The sequence below is a fragment of the Homarus americanus genome, unplaced genomic scaffold (assembly GCF_018991925.1).
Source record: "Homarus americanus isolate GMGI-L3 unplaced genomic scaffold, GMGI_Hamer_2.0 scaffold41366, whole genome shotgun sequence".
NCBI classification, from domain to species: Eukaryota; Metazoa; Arthropoda; class Malacostraca; order Decapoda; family Nephropidae; genus Homarus; species Homarus americanus.
This window is the reverse complement of record NW_024723541.1, coordinates 5,421,852-5,439,633: the sequence shown is the minus strand read 5'-3', so window position 1 is coordinate 5,439,633 and position 17,782 is coordinate 5,421,852. Positions and strand designations below refer to the sequence as shown.

General features: G+C 44.1%; 1 protein-coding gene across 2 annotated transcripts in view; it reads right to left on the bottom strand.

The window, feature by feature from the left end:
* Positions 1-3,258, bottom strand: part of LOC121863602 (BTB/POZ domain-containing protein 6-A-like) — an 81,539-nt gene extending 78,281 nt beyond the window's left edge. The window contains exon 1 of one of the 2 annotated variants that reach the window (XM_042362331.1): positions 3,155-3,258. The gene's annotated coding sequence lies outside the window, so the exon portion shown is untranslated. Of the gene's footprint in view, positions 1-2,843 lie in introns of both variants that reach the window. The other variant, XM_042362329.1, reaches the window with a different exon arrangement.
* Positions 3,259-17,782: the final 14,524 nt, after the last annotated feature.

Genomic DNA, 17,782 nt, shown 5'->3' with positions numbered 1-17,782 from the left:
GTGCCTGGCAGTGTGTGGTGCCTGGTGGTGTGTGGTGCCTGGTGCATGTGTGGTGCCTGGTAGTGTGTGGCCTGGTAGCATGTGTAGTGCCTGGTAGTGTGTGTGGCCTGGCTGTGTGTTTCTGGCAGTGTGTGGTGCCTGGTAGTGTGTGTGGTGCCTGGTAGTGTGTGTGTTGCCTGGTAGCATGTGTGGTGCCTGGTAGCATGTGTGGTGCCCGTGTTCCGCAGTTGTGTGCCCAGTATGTGTGGTGCCTGGTAGATGTGTGTGGTGCCTGGTAGTGTGTGGTGCCCAGTATGTATGGTGCCTGGTTGTGTGTGTGGTGCCTGGTAGTATGTGTGGTGCCTGGTAGTGTGTGTGGTGCCTGGTAGTGTGTGGTGCCTGGTAGTGTGTGTGTTTCCCGGCAGTGTGTGTGTGGTGCCTGGTATGTGTGGTGCTTGGTGTGCCTGGTAGTATGTGTAGTGCCTGGTAGTGTGTGTGGTGCCTGGTTGTGTGTGTGTTTCCTGGTAGTGTGTGTGGTGCCTGGTAGTGTGTGTGGTGCCTGGTAGTATGTGTGGTGCCTGGTAGTATGTGTGGTGCCTGGTAGTGTGTGTGCTGCCTGGTAGTATGTGTGGTGCCTGGTAGTGTGTGGTGCCTGGTTGTGTGTGTGTTTCCGGTGTGTGTGTGGTGCCTGGTAGTGTGTGTGGCCTGGAGTATGTGTGCCTGGTGCCTGTGAGTTGGCCCTGAGTATGTGTGGTGCCTGGTGGTGTGTGTGTGGCTCGGTAGTGTGTGTGGTGCCTGGTATGTGTGGTGCCTGGTAGTATGTGTGGTGCCTGGTAGTATGTATGGTGCCTGGTAGTGTGTGTGGTGCCTGGTAGTGTGTGTGGTGCCTGGTATTGTGTGTGGTGCCTGGTAGTGTGTGTGTTTCCTGGTAGTGTGTGTGGTGCCTCGTGGTATGTGTGGTGCCTGGTGGTGTGTGTGTTGTCTGGTAGTATGTGTAGTGCCTGGTGGTGTGTGTGGTGCCTGGTTGTGTGTGTGTTTCCTGGTAGTGTGTGTGGTGCCTGGTAGTGTGTGTGTTGCCTGTGTGTGTGTGCCTGTGTAGTATGTGGTGCCTGGTAGTATGTGTGGTGCCTGGTGTGTGGTGCCTGGTAGTGTGTGTGTGGTGTTGGTGTGTGTGGTGCCTGGTAGTATGTGTGGTGCCTGGTAGTGTGTGTGTGGTGCCTGGTAGTGTGTGTGGTGCCTGGTAGTGTGTGTGTGTTTCCTGGTAGTGTGTGTGGTGCCTGGTAGTGTGTCTGGTGCCTGGTAGTGTGTGATGCCTGGAAGTTCGTGTGGTGCCTGATAGTATGTGTGGTGCCTGGTGGTGTGTCTGGTGCCTGGTGAGTGTGTGATGCCTGGTGGTATGTGTGGTGCCTTGGCGGTGTGTGTGGTGCCTGGTAGTATGTGTGGTGCCTGGTGAGTGTGGTGGTGCCTGGTAGTGTGTGATGCCCGGTAGGTATGTGTGGTGCCTGGTAGTGTGTCTGGTGCCTGGTAGTGTGTGGTGCCTGGTGTGTATGTGTGGTGCCTGGTGGTGTGTGTGTGGTGCCTGGTGGTGTGTCTGGTGCCTGGTAGTGTGTGGTGCCTGGTGGTGTGTGTGTGTTGCCTGGTAGTGTGTGTGTGTGGTGCGTGGTAGTGTGTGTGTGGTGCGTGTGGTGGTTGTGTGGTGCCTGGTAGTATGTGTGGTGCCTGGTAGTGTGTCTGGTGCCTGGTGTGTGTGTGGCTCCTGGTAGTAAGTGTGGAGCCTGGTAGTGTGTGAATACCTGCACCAAAATGTTAATCTAGTTAGAAAACATCAAAACATGGGTTGTGGTTTTTGAACAAAGTACTGTACGTTCACGAATGAAGTTTTTCCATTCCTCCGACCTGAGACCTTTGAACCAGTGAACCAGACTGTCTCATCACACAGTGTTAGGCCCATCGCACTGGGTGGTGTGGTGTCTCCAATTCGCAGGTTTCTGAGTCACAGGCTTCTTGGTTGGTACGGAGGACGAATAGGACTTTTTTTTCCATGACTGTACTGTACAGTCTCACCCTGGTTAACTCTCCCAGCCAGCTATTGCTGCACTGCCTGCTTCAGATGTATGAACCTAAAGTCTGTTACTTCGAACCTTAGATTCATTCGTATCGGTTTCATGTTCTGGTTGGTACCGAGACAGTTTCAAACATCTGAAGCAGGCAGTGCAGCAATAGCTGGTTTGGAGAGTTAACGAACTTTCGGGTGAGACTGTACATTACGATAAGTTATTTTTAGTAATTTCACTAGGATATTATTTAGCGTCACGTCTCGAAGAAAGACTTGTAATAAATGAGGAAGTTATGATGAGGCGTCTGGTTTAAAGTTAATGATCAATTCCGTCATTAGAGTTGCGCCATATAAACATTTTCAGTAACAATAAGGAACAAGTACGAAAACAGTATATTTTTATGACTAAACGTTAATGAGGGAAATGACCACTCTTAGAAAGGGCACATAAGGTTAGTACCCGCTCAGAATTCAGTCTGCAGTCTCATATGTGAACTTTTAGTATAAAGCAGAATATTCTTACTGTATAAGCAACATGATTCAAAACAGACAAGCACACAACCAGATGATGTACTCTCATTAATTCACTGAAGAAAAAAATCAGTAATTAAATTACATTTCTCGGTTTACAACTGAAGCCCTGCAACTGAGAGTATTATAGAGACAAGAGTTAGCGTATATCATCTTTATTAAACACGTTGATATACTCACCTCTCATGGTTTAGTAAGATTAGCAAAGGGTCGTATGTTAGTTTCTTCCAAGTTCACCATAACTAAAAAGAACGGCCAATACGAAAACTAAACTTACCTCCTGATAGCAGTTCTCTTCTCTCTAGTTAAAGTTACAAATGATCATAATTATCATCTTCTTTACTGTCTTATGCGACCACAAAAATATAACGCCACATAACAAGTGGTGCTATTATTAACTCGTCCTTCAACCTTATTTTATCCAATGTTCATCCAGGAGACAACACCTTTAGCTTTTACAAATACACACCCACAGGTTTTATAGTACGTAATAATTTTTCCACGTTAGCGTACAGGTATCCCAAATACGAACCAAGTATACAAGAAGATTCCCATGTACGCAGACAAACACTACGCACACAAATTTACATTTGGTAGTTCTCAACGGTGATAACCAGACTAGTAGAAGTCGCAGTAGCTGGACCGACCACGATCAACACGCGCATGATCCAACACGTCTCACCAGACTCATGAGAACCTGTCACAAAGCACACCTGGTGACTCATGCCATGACTCACCTCGCCTTTACTACCTTCCCTGCATCGGTTAATTGACCTTCCGCGCATGAGTCACCGCCACCACCCGTGAGTCACAACCCTATCACCAGCATTGGTTCGCTCTCTCTCTCTCTCTCTCTCTCTCTCTCTCTCACTCATATGTATATAAGAACATAAGAACATAAGAATGGAGGAAACTGCAGCGGGCCTATTGGCCCATACTGGGCAGTCCCGTTTACACCCAACCCCTATTGCTCATATAAGCATCCAACCTATGTTTGAAGCTATTCAGCGTATTCGAGTTAATGATGATATTTGGTAACTTGTTCCATTCATCCACTACTCTGTTTCCAAACCAGTGTTTACCGATTTCACGCCTAAATCTAAATTTATCTAATTTAAAACCATTGTTACGAGTTCGCTCCTGGTTGGATAGTTTGAGTACCTTTGTAATGTCCCCTTTGTTTAGCCCTGCCTTCCACTTATACACCTCTATCAGGTCGCCCCTCGCTCTACGTCTCTCGAGGGAGTGCAAATTAAGATGCTTTAGCCTGTCTCTATATTCAAGGTTCCTAATGCCCGGGATTAGTCTTGTCATTCTCCTCTGAATTCTTTCCAAGGATTCTATATCCATTCTGTAATACGGTGACCAGAACTGAACTGCGTAGTCCAGGTGTGGTCTCACAAGAGCAAGATACAGTTTTACGATGACCTCGCTAGTCTTGTAACTAACACTCCTTTGTATGAACCCAAGTACTTTATTAGCCTTGTTACGAGCAAAAACACATTGTTTACTTGGTTTAAGGTTCCTACTTATCATTACTCCTAAATCTCTCTCGCAGTCGGATTTCTCTATGGCATCGTTGTTCATCTGGTATCTGGTTTCCCTGTTTACATCTCCTATACTGAGTACTTTACATTTGTCGACGTTGAATTTCATCTGCCATTTTTCAGACCATTCGAAAAATTTGTTTAGATCTTCCTGTAGTTTTGCCGAGTCCTCGTCAGATTTAATAACACGTCCTATTTTAGTGTCATCAGCAAATTTACTTATGTTGCTGTCTATGCCGATATCTATGTCGTTTATGTATATAATAAATAATAATGGTCCAAGTACTGAGCCTTGGGGAACACCACTTGTGACGTTGCTCCAATGGCACTTAGTGCCGTTAATGCTCACTCCCTGTTTCCTGTCCTATAACCACGCCCTAATCCATTTAAGGATGTCTCCTTTGATGCCATGTGCTTCTACATTTCTAATTAGTCTTTCGTGGGGGACTCTGTCGAAGGCTTTGCTAAAGTCGAGATATACCACATCATAATTGTGCCCCTCGTCCACCGATTCGAAAGCTGATGAAAAGAATGTTAATAGATTAGTTAGGCAAGAGCGTCCGCTTGTGAAGCCATGCTGGGAATCATTGATCAATCTGTGCTTCTCCAGGTGATTTCGAATAGAGTTTGAGATGATTGCTTCCAGTAATTTGCCTACTATTGATGTTAGACTGATTGGGCGGTAGTTAGAGGAGAGTGATCTATCCCCCTTCTTGAAAATCGGTATTACATTCGCTATCCTCCAGGATTCTGGTACTACACCTATTTTTAAGGACATGTTAAACAACTTTGCTAAGGGCATACTAAGCTCTTCCTTACATTCCTTTAATACTCTGGCAAATATCTCATCGGGACCAGGTGACTTATTAGGCTTTAGTTTGTCTATTTGCTTACTAACATCGTTACTAGTCACTACTATCTCCCTTAATTTGTTTTCTTCACTATCTCTGAATAGAGTATATATATATATATATATATATATATATATATATATATATATATATATATATATATATATATATATATATATATATATATATATATATATATATATATATATATATATATATATATATATATATATATATATATATATATATATATATATGTATATATTACGCTATATAGTGGAAACTATCCACTAAGGTTTAGTCGGCAGACAAAATGACTCTTGGCACAAATACATCGACGACAACTTTAATAAAGTTTGTACAATTAAGTATTAATCGGCAATTTAATAGCTGTTTAGCTTAAAAATCCAAAATATTTGTTATGAAGGGGTGTACATACATATATAATGTATGTATGTGTACATTACAATTTTTGATTTATTTAACCAAACCCACCCGGGGTAATAATATACTCGATTTAGTTCTGTCAAACAGAGAAAACCTCATTAGCAATGTCGAGGTAACGAATGAACTTGCAAACAGCGATCACAAAGAAATTAGATTCCAGTTAGATTTTCGTGGGCAGACGTAAGGAAAATTCCACTAAAGTACCAGATTTCAGAAGGGCAAACTTTGACAGTTTAAAGAGGCAGCTGAGAGAGGGGGTGTCACGGTCGGTTACAAGACAGGAAACAGCAAGTGAGCATTAATGGCACTAAGCCCATTGAGCACGCCACAAGTGGAGTTCCCAAGGCTCAGTACTTGACCATTATTATTTATTATATACATAAACGACATAGCTATCTGCATAGACAGCAACATAAGCAAATTTGCTGATGACACTAAAATAGGATGTTATTAAATCTGACGAGGACTCTGCAAAACTACAGGAAGATCTAAACAAATTTTTCGAATGGTCTGAAAAATGGCAGATGAAATTCAACGGACAAAATGTAAAGTACTCAGTATAGGAGATGTAAACAGGGAAACCATATACTGATCTTTGTCTACACATACGTGAGTTACATCCGGAATAACACCATTACCCTCTCTTACAATATATCCCCTACCGTCAGTGTCAGCTCCCAGTTCTACAAAATCCGCTTTGAAACACATCATACATGTATTGACAAATATGTCTTGAGATATGTAAAATCCACCATTTACTGTTTTAGTGTCGTCTTTCTTTCCACCCATTAAATCACCCCACTTTCCTTCACCGAAGACAGAACTTGTTGCCATAGTGATGCCAGCATCTATTTTAGATGGATCCAAGAAAATTAAGGGTGAAATGACTCCCCTCGACTGTAATGCTACTTGTCCATTGATCCGTTGAATGGATCGCGTCATATCTTCAGCATCGGAGAAATGGAACTTGTCCCGGAAAAAGTACATTGTGGAATCGGTGTTGCCGCTGATGTCAGTAAACGTCTCTACAAGTTTTTCATCATTCAACACAGTTGACACGTCAGTTAATAGTCCTATTGCACAAGTTAATCCTTCTGGATGAGGTATTAGTCTACGCACATGGTGGAGTATATTACCGGTAAAGGTCATTCTCTTCTCCTCCTGGGATGATTGTACAATACCGTGAATAAGGTAACTTAGTGTCCCTATAACAGTAGAACAATCAAGAACTATATTATCTCTTTCATCATCTTCAGCGACTGCAGAAAATACTTTAAAGCAAGCATTATTATAATCAATTATTGACATTTTTCTGTCTATACACTCTTCACAAAGCAGCAACGAAATGGATGATGTAAGAGCGGCTACCTTGCGTCTGTCAGTGACCAACGTTTAAACTGAGAATGCTAGTACTGTAGTGCCTATAAATACCCTCTTCCTGTAGCTCAGCTCAGTGTAATATTACAAAATACTTAGACACTTTGGGACAGGTACCAATAAGTACTTTCTACACTATTTATTGATGCTATAATACATTTTATAGTAACATTTAGGAAATAATAATTGTAGTAGTATATAAAATAATATTTTGTTTACACATTGGGCATGTAGTTAATAATACAGTACAATAAGAACAAACAACTATATGTTTACAAGTAATAATAACCTATCTCTATCTCGTGCCATATACACCCTACACACTGTAATCGTAATGTAGAAGATTGTAGTAGGGAGACGGTCAAGTTGTGTGGTCAGCTGGGGTGGCCCTGGTGGACGGTGGGGGTGGACAAAGCTCAGATTACAAGCCGCGGTACTGAGGGGAGCTTGGTGGGCCTACACCTCACATGGTTGTCACAGATTCAACAGTAAATTGACAAATATATCTACTTATTTACTAAGGGGGATCACAGATAGATATTGTACTGGTCAATACACTCACTAGTCACTCACGAATCAGACTGGGTACTCCTGGAAAGACCCTGTTTTCGACGAAAACGCGGAGCTCCTAACAACACGTCCCACCACCTATGACACGGTGAAAAAGCAACCGTATAATGAAAGGGATCTCTCATCTGTGTAGCGAGCACCACTGTGCTCCCTTTTTTTTTTTGTGCTCCTTTTTAAGGTGAAAGGGATGGAAGGCATGTTGGGGCCTCAAGGCACAGCCAGACATGAGGGATGGAGAAGTCACAAACATATAGTCGTGGGGAAGGGTTGAAAAGAAGTTTAATGAGTTAAACAGAGGGGGACGACACCCTTTGTTTTACATATATATTACAGAGTTTGTTGGCTAACTGCTAACCTAGGATTTAGAAATGAGGTTGCACAATGGTTATTTTAGTAGACAATGACAAGATTGATTTTTACAATTACAAGTTTATTCACATCTTATACTGTATTACGTGTTATGGACTCACTTGATTGTGACTTGTTAAATGTGAATTTATATCATCTAAGTTTTTAATATATGTGGATCACTGTGGCGGATATAGATGGGTCGTGGGCTGGGTTGTTGTAGTGGGCAGACCTGGGCCACACCAGGCGTGGGGCCTCCTCTCCGTTGGATGTCTTCCCCGCGTAGGTGGTCTGGGCTGTGAGGGTCGTCCAGGAGCTTGTCCCAAACCTCCCCAGGCGATGGAACCTGAAGTTGAGGGCCTCTGTTTTATTTCTAGGTGGATGGTTTCCCCACTGTCTCCCCTGGTAGGGTGGCGCTTGGCCACTGGCTGACCTCAAACACTTGTTTTGGAAGCTCCAGAAGTTGTTGTAGTCTAGTCTTCCCGAGTGTGACGAGTGGTATAGATGGGTACTCCAACACTGGCCTCACCAGCGCCTTGTACAGGTGAACATGTATCTTCTCAGGCATCAATTTAAAACGTTTTAATTTGGCTGCGGCGACTTTGGCTTTATTTAGTCTGTCCTTCACGTGGGGAATGATGCCCGTCCGAGAGATGATGAGGCCGAGCAACCTGCCTTGTTTAGAGTACTCAATCTCTTCGTCGTCGATCATCAATGGGGCCGGTTTGAATTTGGCTATGGGTTTGACCTCAAATTTCATTTTGTTTGTTTTTATTTTCCATTTATTTTCATACTCCGAGATCTCCTCTATTGCCCGAGCAGTGAGTCGCACCATCCTTGCTGTGGACCTTCCTGGGCAGGTGACAATCTGTGTTACATCGTCGGCATACATGACGTACTCGCTGCCGGCGATTGGGGGTGGCAGGTCAGCCGTGTAGAGTGTGTAAAGGGTTGGTGAGAGACAAGAGCCCTGAGGCACGCCGCTCGATAGTGAGAATTCTTCTCCAAAATGTTCTTGCATCTTGATTTTGGCTCTGCGGTCCATAATGAAGTTACACAGCAGGCGCGTCAGATTTTCGGGTAGCCCCAGTTGTATGATCTTATACTGCAGTCCTGCGTGCCAAACTTTGTCAAACGCTTTGCTGACGTCCCTCAGTACTATATTGCACTGCAGGCGGCCAGTCATGGCATTGGCGATCTGCTCGTAGGCCTGAGCTATGGCGGTGGATGTGCCTTTGTACTGGCGGAAGCCGAACTGGCGGGGATTATGCACGTCTTCGTCCTCCAGATACATCCGCAATCGCTTGTTGACTATTTTTTCGAAGATTTTGGCAGGTACCTCTAGCAGCGATATTGGTCGAAAGTTTTCGACTTTGTTTGGAGGCTTCCCTGCTTTTGGTATGAGGCGAATAACGGCAATTTTGAACATCTTAGGGAAGTATCCAGAGGCGAGGCAGGCGTTGCATATATGAGCAAGCCTCTCTATCATGTTGTCGGGGAGTTGAGCCAGGATCTTCTTGTTAATGTGACTTTGACCAGGTGATTTGTTTTTAAACCCTTTTATGACGGCTGACACATCTGCAGGAACTTGCGCTCCGTCAGGTAGCTTCCGTCAACCAGTCTGGTGAAGTCAGCCCGTGGGAGCGGCTGGAGCAGGTGCTGATGGTCCTGCAACTGACCTAAAATGTCCTCCTCAAACTCCCTGTCGAAGCCCTCGTTCTCCTGTTCACTAATGGTAAAGATCTTTCGTAAATATCGCCGATGTAGTTGTTCTTGGTTTTCTTCCTCGAATATTTTTACGTTGTTTTGGTCGAGCAGGTAAGGGACCGTGCTAGAGGTGGAACCCATCAGTCGCTTGATCCCTTTCCAGAAGGCAGCAGAATCGCGGTAATTGTTGGCTGCCTCCCTCACCAAGGCGGCCCACTTTTGTTCGTGTAGACGTTTGTTCTCGTGCTGGATGTCCGTCTGTAGCTCTCGGTACCGGTCTCTCAGCTCCTGCGTCCACCCGCGGATACTGGCTAGCTGTCTCACGTGAGCGTACTGGACATTGAGCTGCCTCAGCTGGTGACTCGTGTGAGGATGGGGAATGGTCCTGTAACTGGTGGTCGGGATGTTGTTGTCCATCTCCGTCTTCACATCCTTATACCATTGTTCGACCGCGTCGTCGATGTCATTGGGGCTGGCTTCTTCCAGGTTTCTCCCCTGCTTGAGACTGAGAGACTCCTTGAAGGAGTCCCAGTCTGCCCGTTTGAGGTTTGACCTGATGTTGGCGGGGATCATAATGGGATTGGATGAGAGCGTCACGACGACTGGCAGGTGATCGCTGGTACTGATGGGTCTGGCGGTAACGTGCCAGTTCAGGACGGCCTCGTTGTTAGAGAGGATTATGTCGGGTGTTGTGGCACTGGCACGTCTGATCAATGTCAGGAAATCTGGCCCGAGGTGTTGCAGTTTTCCCCTTCTGATGTTGTCATACAGCGCCACACCGACGTTGTTCTCATTACAGTGTCCTAGTATGGCGTGGCGTGCATTTAAGTCCCCTATGATGTATGTTGGTTTTCTGTGGCATAGCAACTGTTTTAGGTCTTGTTCGGGTAAGTAAGGACGTCTGGGAGGTAGGTACATTGTGCATATGATAACAGGTCCCCTAGTTGTCTCCACCTGCACTCCCAGAACTGAATCCTCGAAGTCTGGCAACACTCTGTGACTCAGACGTGACCTGATGGCCACAACGACACCATCGTTCAGCTCACCTGTCATGTTCTTCTGGTATACAGTGTAGCCAAAAATTTTCAGCTAACTTTCGTCCTTTATGCCAGTGCTGTTTAACAGAATGATGTCTGGGTCTAATTGATAGTATAAGTTAGACAGTTCGTTACGTCTATTAAGGGACCAGTGTAGGACATTATGTTGGACAATTTTCATCCTGCTAACGACTGCCATTTCGGAGACTGTAGCTTGGGGCGTCGCTTGGAGTGTTTGCTCGGCTTCTGCCATTTCTAGGGGGACGGAACTTCTTAGCAGAACCTTCGGGCATCTGCTTGTCAGTCAATGGCGGGCCCTCGAACTTCTCGTCACCCGTGTACAGGAAGGTGTTCAGGTCCTGGGCCTGCGTGTCGTAGTAATCAACTGACGCTGCAGCTCGAGGGTCTTGTTCCTCTGTGGGGTGAGTCGTCATCATCTGGTCGCAGCCATTGACTGTGGTTGCAGTCCGATGGTCACTGTCGTCGCTGGGAGTGCATGCAATGGGACCGCGGGGATTTACGGTGTCGCTGGAGCTGTGATCCCAGGGGGACTGACTGGCCACGTCGGGATTGCGGTTATACTGACTTTTGCCTAAGTCAAGGAGATTATGGTCTATTTCTGGCGTGGGTTGAGGTCGTCGATAAGTCGTTGAGTGGGTTACTGCCTTCAGGATTTCTTTTGAAGGGACTTTGTCGCTTATTTCAACAGGTGCAATGTTGTTCCTGGTTAGTGTCTCGTTGAGGTGTTTCGAGAATGAACCTGGATGAACCATGTTCATGTGATGGGCATGCAGGTAAGACAAGTATATAGTGGTGGCTTTGGACTCGTCCAGCTGTGGAGAGGAGACGCTCTGATGCTCTCGGCCACTGCGTCCCTCATGGCGCCCAGTGACTCAGTAACTGCCTGTTTTATTGAGTCCTTGATGGTTCTTATCTCTGATTGCAGGACTTCCATGGTCTCGCTGACATTGTTGAGCTTTTGGGAGTCTGCTTGAGTTTCTTTTAGAGCGTCTTTTAGGGTTTGGCTGTAAGCCATGATCGTCGACTGAGTGGTCCTTTCTATGGTGTTAGAAATTTCCCTGGTTTCTTTTTGTTTGGTTATTTCGGTCAGTTTCTTCTCTGTTTCTTGAAGTACCTGTTTCCTGACCAGGCAGGTGGCAGAGAAGGTCCTGTGGTCACACTCGCAGACGACACTTTTTTATGGTGCTACGGCAGTCTTTGTAGAAGTGCTGATCAGATGAACACTCAGAGCATATGACCCCTTGCATGGGGCAGTTCTTGGTCATGTGGTCATTGTATTTATAGCACTTCATACATTGTTGGATGGGCGTATACTTTTCATATTCTATTTGGTAGAATGAGATGGAAGTGCCATATGCATAGAACCCCTTCTCCTTCATTCTTTTTGCATCCGTTGTGTCTGCAAAGCGAACCTTGATCATATTATGGGCATACATAGGATACACCTCCACAACCTTGACATTTTTTTGCTTTTGTATTTCATCTCTTATTTCTTCTGCGTTATTTTCCACTACATCTTTGTCTAACTTCTTACATACAAGGGTGAGCTTGGCGCCGTATTCCCGTGGGACAATGACCTCGTAACCGTTGGTTTTCATTTTGTCCATGGCACTAGACTTAAGTAGTTTATCAGCATCTTCATCTGTTTCTGTGAGGATGATGTAACCATCTCTCAGATCCACAAGTCTATTTATCCTCACCCTTAGGTCGCTCAATAGCCTTTTTAGCCCTATCCGAGACCCCTGGGTCGGGGTTCCGGAGATCTTCACTCTCACTTTGGCCATGGTCAGTAACATACATGAATGAATGAATGAAAATTCTACCTAATCTGTCCACCTCAGCTAAACCCCATGGATGCCGCTCCTCTGTGCTCCCTGATAGTCTGGCTGCTCTACCGTGCTTGAAATCATGCCCGGGAGCACCAGTTAGCTCCTCACTGACATTTATCAAACAGAACTGCCGATTGTACTACAAAATCCGTCACTGGTGCCAGTATCCCGTTTATGTTAATTGAAATATTATAGCAATGTGGCTCAATGTACACTACACAGGGCGTTGAGCTGATGGTTGTGATCTTTCATGTGACCAGCTGACGCTGACGGTGGTAAGTGTGCAAGCACTGCGAGGTATAATTACAAGCTCACATGAAAATATTTTCTAAAAAGGGCTTAATCTTTCAGTTTTATGTGTTTGTTTATCAGTTATATTAAAACACACTTAAAATGACATTCATATAGTTAATTATTTTTAAGATGCAAATATATCTGTAGTAAATGTATTGTACGAGATCTGTAAATTTATTTAATAATGTTTTGTAAGAAGATTTACAATTCAATTTTTTTAAATTTATTGCAAAAAAGAGGTTTGAAATAATGTTGGTAACTAATTTATATACGAGTTGTATCAATTTTGTTTGTGAATTTTTTGTAAAGGGCATTAAGACAGGTCTGAAAGAATACGGACTGGCTTCATTATTCCTTACTTTTGCAGATATGCAAGGGTGCTCCTTGAACATTTAAAAGTAAGCTGCGTACTCATTAGATTAGAATGTTTGGGAACCCCTAGTCTAATGCAAAAACTATCTTCGTTAGTCTCTTCTATTGCTACTTACTGATTTTTATTGGATGGTCAACTTTCCTTGTGTTCAAGTAGTGCAAAGAAGTTGACGAGGGCTCAGGGTACAGGTGCTTACCTGTATCCTGACAGATATGAATGTCATGATCGAGGAAGACAGAGAAGTAATGTACGTTTGGAGGAGAATGGACTGTCCCTCGTGCTTCATCTCACCCGGCCAGTGAGGAGAAGTCTCGAAAGGCATTAAAGAGATGGCCAGTGAAGGTGTAGGAGACGTAGCAGCATATGGGAGGAAACAGGCCTCTTGGTCATTACCGGCAAGTGATGAAGGTTGAGGTAAGAGACGGGGGAAATGGCGAGGCGAGGTTTTGGTAACTGGAGTTGGACGTGTATTGAGAGATATCGATAGTCAAGGAAGGATAAGAATAAAAATATGAAGATAATAATTGTAATTACAGTAATTACATCACACTCTATCGGTAAAACCTTTGTACTGCCTTCACATTTTGGAAAGAAAAGTCTGATAAATTATATTATTAGGTTTATTATAACAAATAACATGTTACGTATAATAATGGTAGCTGGGTTGGTAAATAAATAAATGAAATTAAAGTGAGAAATATGGTACCCTAACATGACAACATTGCTACTAAACCATAAGTAACACAGAATAAAACACACAACATATAATTAATGATATTAAGTAAAGGTAAATTGATTTGTTATAATCTAAAAAGTTCATCGTTTTCCTCACACTATTCTTATATTATGTTAATACTGTGATTTTCTGGAGGTGTTATGCTGTGATGGAGGTTTTTTTACGGGAGTTAGCCCACACGGGCACAGGTCAAACGACCCACAATGGCGTCTGGGGGCGAAAAAACAAGAACAGAAAAAACAATTGAACTCGAGAAGAAAAAGGTTATACTGTGTTAATCTACACCACGAAGATGCCGGAAAACCAGATTGTATAAGTGTGGGAACACAGAAGAAGGCAGAGCATTCCACAGTTTGGTTGTGTGAGGAAAGAAGGATGTACTATAACGGGTTATTCTCGTGTGACCGACATCCACAGAGAAGCGGTGGGCACCGAGATAAGACGTATGTTATGAGCCCACGGCCTTGCCGGCGGTACACAGGATGCCAAAGCCATCGAACATTGCCCGTTAAAGTATCTGTAAAAGAGAGAGAGTGAAGCAACATTGCAGCGAAGAGAAAGGGAAGAGAGATTGTCGACTAAAGGAGGAGAGTTAATAAGACGAAATGCCTTTGATTCCAAATTATCTAACAGTTGGACAGAAGAAGAGCCACCCCAGATATGAAAGCAGTACTCCAAGTTAGGACGAATGAATCCCTTATATACTTGAAGCAACTGCTCAAGAGTGAAGTAGCTGCGGCATCTGTACAGCATTACCAACTTTCGGGAGGCAGCTTTAGTTATATTAAGGATGTGTGATTTCCAGGACATATTGCAGGAAATGGTGAGGCCTGGCATATCTATTTTAGAATTTGGCAGAATGATAGCTTCCTGAAATGTAATTGGTGGGAGATCATCTAATTTAGAAAGTGTAATTGGTAAATACTGAGTTTTATTACTATTGAATTTAACCAAGTTTGTACTTCCCCATTCAGAGATGCTGCACAGTTCCGCACTGATAGAAGTAATGATATCAGCTCTAGAAACAGATCTAGTTTGAGAGCTAGGGGGGAGGGTAAAATGTGAAGAAGAGTGAAGGGTAGAATCATTAGCGTAAGAATGGATAGAATTAGTTGTAGTGTGAAGTAAATCATTGATAAAAAGAAGGAAGAGAGTAGGTGAAAGAACAGTACCCTGTGGGACACCACTATTGGGAGAGAAAGAGCGAGAGATCGATCCCTCGACAACAGCTGCCATGGATCGGTTCTCAAGGAAGCTAGTAATTAGAAAACAAAGTGGGGGAGAGAAACCAAAAGAGGGAAGTTTAGAAAGCAAAGACTTGTGCCATACCCTGTCAAATGCTTTGGAGATGTCGAGGGCCACGACGAAAGTTTCCCCATAATCCCTAAGAGAGGATGACCAATGATGGGTGCAATAGGAAAGCAGATCACCTGTAGATCTCGCCTCACGAAAGCCATACTGGTGATCCGACAAAAGAGAATGGTGTTCAAGGTGACCGAGAAAATGGCAGTTCAAGATAGTTTCAAAAATTTTAGAGAGGGATGAAGTTCGGGCAATGGGGCGATAGTTAGAGGGATTAGAATGGTCACTCTTCTTCGGAATGGGCTGAAACAAGGCATGCTTCCAAGAAGAAGGAAAAGTTTGGATTTTGAGGCAAAGGCGAAAGAGGCGAGCAACACAGGGGCCAGAGCTTTAGCACACTCCCTCAGAACATGAGGGGGTATTCCGTCCGGTCCATGCACCTTACTCACATCCAACCTGAATAACACACCGGTAACCCTGCGAGTGAAGATTATAGGAAAGTGCATAGGTTCAGTAGGAGGAGCAGGGTAGGAGGGGAAGAGTGGGAATCGTCTAAGGTGGAATTTGAGGAGAATAAGGTGCCAAAGAGATTGGCCTTGTCAGGGGGAGAGTTTGGCCCTGTGAAGAATAGCCTTACAACGATTCCCAGAAGTGGTGAAAGAGGTGTGGGTAATATGAGAATGAGATAGTTTCATAGCTCTGTATTCCCTATCTCTCACCCTGCATGCAAGAGAGCAGGAGCGATCAAACCATGATTGTAATGTGAAAGTTTTGGTAGAAGATGGGAGAAATGCACTCATACCACCCTGTATAACCCCAGCAATGCTGTCAGCACATACCGAGGCGTCCCGAGTGGAAACGCAACATTCATCCCAAGGAAAGTCGGTGAAGAATTCTCGCAAGGATTGCCAGCTTGCCTTCCAATAGTGCCATAGTTGACGTTTAGAGGGGGGTGGGGGAGGTGGTCGTGCCCAGTTTGATTTAATAGACATAAGATTGTGATCAGAAGACTATGGGGGCAGATATTCAGTATGAATAATGTGAAGGGTTAGAGGTAAAACAAAGATCAAGAATGTTAGCAAGTTGATCATGTCGATCAGGAACGCGTGTACGGTGTTTGATTATTTGTTCCAAATCATTAAGTAGGGAAAAAGAGAGTGCCTCAGCTCCACCTGGGTCTTCCCTTGCAGAGCCAAGTCACTCTCTGTGATGTACATTGAATTCCCGTAGGTAGAGGATCTCGGTGTTGGGGTGTGTGGATAGCAACGACTCATGGTAAGAAGTGACATAGTCAAAGAGTTGGAAATAGTTGGTAGAGTTGGGAGAACAGTATAGGAAACAAAGAAAAATAGTCACAGTTGGTAGAGATATTTTGAGCCAGAGGACATCATAAAGGAAAGATTCAAGATCCGTGAGTCGAGCTATGGGCGTACGTGTGTTGCAGTAAGCGCATACACGTCCCTTAGAATGGAAAGAGGTATAAAGGTTGTAGTTGGAAACTTGAAAAGGTTTGGGTGAAGCTGCTTTGGTCAGTTGAAGTTTGGAAAGTAGTAAGAGGTCATGGGAAGAGGTTAATTGATAGTGCTCCATAAAAGGAAAATTGGATGTCAGGCCGCGAATGTTGGAAAAATGAAGTGTGAAAAAAGCCGATCCCCCCAGCAACCGCGGTGGCGTCAGTTGAGGCCCCAGTAGTTTGATGATGATCAGGTCGACCCTGGGGTCCACAACCTTCCCGACCAGTGGGACCCATCCGAGAAGGCCCCGCTTCAATATTAATATCAACTGACATAGGAGAATAAAATAGAATGAAAAAAACAGATAAAAAATGAGTACGCTTATATTTGTGGTGTTTTCAATAGTAAGAGAGACAATTGAGACCCTGTGTTGGAGGTGTTATGTTGTATTGGAGGTCATGTTGGTGCTATGTTGTATTGGAGGTCATGTTGGTGTTATGTTGTGATGGAGGTTACGTTGGTGTTATGTTGTGATGGAGGCCATGTTGGTGTTATTTTGTGATTGAGGTTATGTTGGTGTTATGTTGTGATAAGAACATAAGAACATAAGAATGGAGGAAACTGCAGCGGGCCTATTGGCCCATACTGGGCAGTCCCGTTTACACCCAACCCCTATTGCTCATATAAGCATCCAACCTATGTTTGAAGCTATTCAGCGTATTCGAGTTAATGATGATATTTGGTAACTTGTTCCATTCATCCACTACTCTGTTTCCAAACCAGTGTTTACCGATTTCACGCCTAAATCTAAATTTATCTAATTTAAAACCATTGTTACGAGTTCGCTCCTGGTTGGACAGTTTGGGTACCTTTGTAATGTCCCCTTTGTTTAGCCCTGACTTCCACTTATACACCTCTATCAGGTCGCCCCTCGCTCTACATCTCTCGAGGGAGTGCAAATTAAGATGCTTTAACCTGTCTCTGTATTCAAGGTTCCTAATGCCCGGGATTAGTCTTGTCATTCTCCTCTGAATTCTTTCCAAGGATTCTATATCCATTCTGTAATACGGTGACCAGAACTGAACTGCGTAATCCAGGTGTGGTCTCACAAGAGCAAGATACAGTTTTAGGATGACCTCGCTAGTCTTGTAACTAACACTCCTTTGTATGAACCCAAGTACTTTATTAGCCTTGTTACGAGCAAAAACACATTGTTTACTTGGCTTAAGGTTCCTACTTATCATTACTCCTAAATCTCTCTCGCAGTCGGATTTCTCTATGACATCTTTGTTCATCTGGTATCTGGTTTCCCTGTTTACATCT